Source organism: Lactuca saligna, chromosome 8 (assembly GCF_052625555.1).
Source record: "Lactuca saligna cultivar CGN05327 chromosome 8, ASM5262555v1, whole genome shotgun sequence".
NCBI classification, from domain to species: domain Eukaryota; kingdom Viridiplantae; phylum Streptophyta; class Magnoliopsida; order Asterales; family Asteraceae; genus Lactuca; species Lactuca saligna.
This window is the reverse complement of record NC_136424.1, coordinates 132,320,159-132,326,158: the sequence shown is the minus strand read 5'-3', so window position 1 is coordinate 132,326,158 and position 6,000 is coordinate 132,320,159.

Here is a 6,000-nt window from a genome sequence, read left to right as displayed (position 1 = left end):
TAGGCCACAACATTGGCCTTCCCAGGGTGGTACAAGATCTGACATTCATAATCCTTCACCACATCCAACCATTTTCGTTGTAGCATATTCAAATTCGGCTGGTCCATTAGGTACATAAAAATCTTATGGTCAGTGTAGATAGTACACCTAACCCCATATAGATAATGCATCCAAATCTTGAGGGAAAAAACCATAGCCCCCAACTCCAGATCATGTGTAGAATAATTCGCCTCATGAAGCTTCACCTACCTCGAAGCGTAAGCAATCACGTGACCCCTCTACATAAGGAAAACTCCCAAACCCTAAATAGTGGTGTCACAATAAACCACAAAATCATCCATTGTAACATCCCAAAAATCATCAGGTGAAAATTCATTTTTAATTCAACCATAAACACCATTTAATCATTCAAAAATACATAAGAGTAAAAATAGTTATCAAAGTATGATCCCAAAATCATAAAGTGCGGAAACATGGGTGGATGTAGTGGAGTCATGTCAGGCCCTTCCCTTTTGTACCAGAAGTACTTGAAACCATAAACATAAACCATAAGCACATAGCTTAGTGAGTTCCCATAAATACCACATGCCATACATATAAAACACATAATGGGCCCTGCCTATCATCGGGCCCTACTCGACATCAAGTCCCACTCGGAATAGATTTTTCAATCATCAGGACAAGCCCGCTATACATACAAACACATAAGCACATGCAACAACCACAAAAATAAATAGCATACAATGTAATCATCAGGCCCACCTGGTAAACATATCAGAAAACATACATGTAGAGTCACACATACAACTAGCATCCTAATCATAATAAACCATGGGTCGACATTGGTGTCTTCGAGGCGCTAAACATAGTAAAGAAAATCACCTCAAACTGTTGAATCTCTCAGATAAGATCTCATACTATTGATCTGGAAAATCCACGTGCTAGTATCATTAAATAATACACAATTAATAATTGGTCCACAACCCATAGCTGGAATCCTTATCTGATTGTCCAACACCCTGGATAAAAGTCCATTTTACCCTTTCTTCACTTGGCCAAACATCCAAGGCCCAAACCAATAGCACCAAGAAGCCCAATATGGCCCAACTTCCTAATTGGGCCCAAAACCCTTCATGGGCCTAATCCAAGAAGACCCAAAAATTGAAAACTATAGCCCAACAAGGGCCCAAACCCAAAATAACATCTCGCATAGTGACCAGACCTTGGTCACGTCGTGAGAGCTCACCCAATCTGATCTCCAACTCATCATGACTCAACCTAGCCAACTTAGTCAAGGAATTACAATTGAGCTATACACACGTCATGAGCACCAATAAGCTCATTAGAAATGGGACCAAACGCTCCTCACAACATGAGACCTTGTGTCTCAGGTCGTGAGAATAGTCTGAGGCCAAAAATCAAACTTTTAAGTCCTTAATCCATTAAGCCTTGAACTCTAACTTTCCAAAAAGTCTTCTAACCTATTAATACTCTAGAAAGTCAATGATTTTAAGACATATATGTCCAATACATGTATAGATCTCATTTAGGCCCAAAGTTGAAGAAAAGACATCCAACTTTCCTGTAAGGTTCCAAAACTCAACCATTCTCTAGATCTGCACTCCAAGACTTCCCTAAGGGTCCCATAACCCATAAACTTGCCAACTTTATGGTTTCTATACATTCAAACATGCATATCCAAGAATAAAAGTAGGACAAAACTTAAATCTATCCTCATAAAACCATAAAGATAGGAGCTTTAACACTTACAATGGTACAAAAACAAAGCAAGGTGATGATGATGATGATGATGATTCCTTGCAATCCACAATATAATCCCACCTTCTTCTTTTTTTTTTCACACCAAGAAAGGCTCTAAAGCCACTAAAGATCAACTAAGGATGGGCACTAGGTTTTGTTTTTGAGGTGAAAGAGGGTTTAGGGCTGATAAGAAACCCTAAAATGAGGTTAGAGATGCTTAAATACGAAGAAAACCCTAAAAGGTCATGGGCATGAGTTGCATCGCTCCTCACATTATGAGCTCTTATTTCTCACGTCGTGAGCTCTGTCCCAGAAAAAATCTTCATGCAAATGATCTCACGTCATGAGCCTCTATGCCTCACGTCGTGAGGATCCTTTTTCTCCAAAATCCAACCTTTTGACCCCTTGAAATCCTAATTCGATTTGTCCTGAAAAAACAGGTGTTACAACTCTCCCTCACTTAAATTAGATTTTATCCTCGAAATCACTCCTTACTACCTTCCAAACATGCCAGACACCCAGGGAGATACCCCCACAACCCCAATACAAATTGAGAAGTTGACTCATACATAAAACAACATTCCAAAACTGTAACCGAATCCATCCTTAGCAGGCTTCTCAATACTGATAACGAACAGATCTCACGCCACTAGTGTTCACCTCTGAAGAATAACCTTTTCTATTATGCCTGAAATCTGAAATCCTAAAACCATGTCTGACTTCTTGACAAATAGCCACTATGAATCACTATCAATATAACTCCACTTTGTATTCTAAGTTGATCATATCACTTCCAACCCTTGGTTATCTTGGTGTTTCCACTGGGAACCGAATCACCAACCATCCATTGCTTCCAAAAACGTTTCACTTGATAAAATGCTTAGATAATCCTTCGAGTAAAAGACTCATACCTATAACGGTTAGACTCAGACGAGAGTTGTGCAGCAGGGTCAAACCAATTATTTTGAGATGATTTAACCCATGTAGAAAGTGACTTAACATATCCACTTAATAATTAGTCGACTCACTAATACTACCTTAGGCTCATCTTGCTAACCTATAGATACATTTGTGATGTAGTCGAGACCTCCCTAGTCTTATACTTACCTACCAATTAACCGATATACCTGATTTCCAACTGGTTGTTGAGGCTAATAGTCTCACACAATCACACCGCATGACTTCAGAACGAGGGTCTTATTTGGCAAGATTTGTCCTAGCTTGCTTTCCATCATGGCTCCAACACCCCCACCCCCCATATCCAACCCAACATAACCAACAATAAAACCTGATGCAACCAAATCCACTTGCTATAAGTGAATTCTACATGTCCAACTGTAGTCTTATATCACAACCTACCTCATATGACCCAAAACGTTTCTTAACTTCATGAATGGTATGGTCTCTCGACCTGCCTTGCCATGGTCTAATCCCACCTAGAGGAACTAAGAGTCCAAAAATAGATTTAGCATGCTCTCGCTGCTACTTAAGAACCAGGTGAATGCTACGTGCCACCCCGCAGTCTTACAACACTTCCATAGTATTTGCCAACCTAGTGAATGCTACGGCCACCTCCGCAGTCATACAACACTTCCATACTATCCACCAATCTAGTGAATTCTACGACCATCCTGCAGTCTTACGACACCTTTACCACTACTTTCCATTTTTGAAATCCTTAGACCGAACAATTCTCCCCCACTTACGCTCAACCACGCTCTTCAATCCACAAAATGAACAATTTAAACTATCGACAAACTGAACTTAAAAGAACTAGCATTCCATTACTAGACAATCTTCACGATCACACGCACTCCAAAATTAGATGAATCATTACTGAAATCTCATCGAGATCTACCATCTCAAGTACATCCCGTTGATCTCACTACAAGTGCTTAACGACTTATCATACAACAAAGAACAATATTGCAATTATCGAAATAGGTACCCAACTGATTCCACGACCCACTTGTACTTAGATTAATTATTGGCGAACCCACAAATGACCACAATAAGAGCATATAAACTTAGCATCTACCGATCTAACATCCATGATCAACCCGTTTCTTATTTCCTTGAAACCACGAAGAACTTCTGCATACCCTGCATTTGAACCCGACATGCCCACCTCACGATTTTTTTGAATCCCTGTTGAAACTAGCAAAGATAGAATCGACTGCTGATCATTTCTCACTTAAGCTTTTTTCAATGATGGTCGATGCTTCCCTCATCGAAATTCCAAATTTGGCTCACCCAAACATCCCCTAAACATGGATTTCGGCATGTAAAATGGAATATGAAGATTCTCAAGATAAAATATCTAGACCATCATGAAGAAAACTATAATCCCAGGCGGAGACTTAGATACACCCCACACCAATGTTTTAAAACCCGAGTCGACCCGGCCGGTTCAACCGGTTGGACCGTGACCCGGGGTAAAAGGTGGGTCAATTGAGATCGGTTTTTTGTAAAAATACGAACCGGATCGAACCGGCCAGATTTCCCCTAAACCGTGGTTCGACTGCTTATGTTGAACCGGTTAAACCGGATTGACCCGTTTTAATAATCCTTGGATAGTTGGATACAAGTATTGAGCGCATAAACAACGAACCGTTTGCAGTTTCTTCAATGTTTTTCAATGTTAAACTTTGTGGACATCAAATTATTGGTTTTATATGTTTATGCATTATGCATGAAAGTAAAAATATATAGAAAGAGAAAAAGATCATAAACCGGGTTGACCTGACGGTTCAACCGATTGAACCGGTTGACCCGTGAACTGGTCATCACACCGGGTCAACTAAAACCCCGGGTTTTAAAACATTGCCCCACACAAAATCTCATACACAAAACCTATAATAATAAATATAACTAATATGAGCATGAAGGAAAAGAATACAATACACACCTGCGACATCAATTGATGTCACTCGGACCCCCTCGACCTGTGACTACAATGCTCGACTCATCACCACAGGAACCTCCACTCTGCCCTCGCGACCATTAGTAATCCTCAAAGTGGTTGGAGTAGGTGCCCTCACTACTCCTCTCATAAACTCTAGATAGTCGACCTTCTTGTGGACCACTTGGTTGTAGTGAAAACATAACGGGCTCATCCCATGGGGGACAATCTCTGCAGACATGACCAATTCTGCCACACTTGTAGCAACACATAGCCCTAGATTAAAAAACCCCATTGTGCTGCTTCCTGCACATGCTGAACTGATAACGGTCCTGCTGGCCCCTCAACCACTGGTCTGAAGTCTTGGGTCTCTTCGCAGAACCCCCATCTGCTTGCACCTACTCTGGCTTTGTATTCCCTAGGTGCTCCAAATCAATCTCTTGATCCCGAGCTCTAACAATCATATCATTTAGGGTCTTGCGCCCTGACATACTCACAAAGTCCCTGATGTCATCCCTCAACATATCATGACACCTTACCTCGTCTGCGGCATACTACATAACCAATAAATCCCTCTCTTGGAATTTCACACTAATCTCTGCCACAATGTCAGTAGTCCGACGAAGGTCCTAAAAATCCCTTGCTAACTATTGCACTTCAATAGTCGGTCCAAACTCTACCCTAAACTGAGTCAAAAACTAATCTCAGGTCATCATCTCTAGGGCTTCGCCACCCAAAGTGAAGTCTACCTCCTCCTACCATCTCGAGCTCTATCTTTCAGATGACAGGAAAAAAATCTAACCTTCAACTTGTCGGGGCAGAAACTCATCCGAAAAGTGCTCAACATGTCCCCTAACCACCTCCTAATAGCAATAGGGTCCTTCTCCCCAATGAACTCGAGTGCTCCACTAGCAAAGGACTTGCGGAAGGAAAGAGCGGGCTCCCACAATCGCTATAACCTTAGTGTGGAATGCGCCCAGATGCCCATCCAAAATCCATAATACCCTCCTTGACCGATCCGAAAATCACAGGAGTCTGGTCCAAAATACCGCAGGTGATCTCTGACGAGATGAAATCTCGCATCCGCTCATCAGCCGGCTTAGTACCTGCACCTAAATGGCTGAATCTGAACCAGAACCTGAACCGCCCTCCATGAGTGCTCATCACCATTCTGGAAAGCAGACATGAAAATGATCAAAACATACCCCAAATAATCCTCAACCAACAGGCTCCCTAGATTCTCTGTGACTCTCCTCGATTCGAGTATGGATCTTGTGCTTTCAGTAGTACGGTCTCAATACCACCTTCCAAACCTATCCATGCTTTCCTCAAGAATC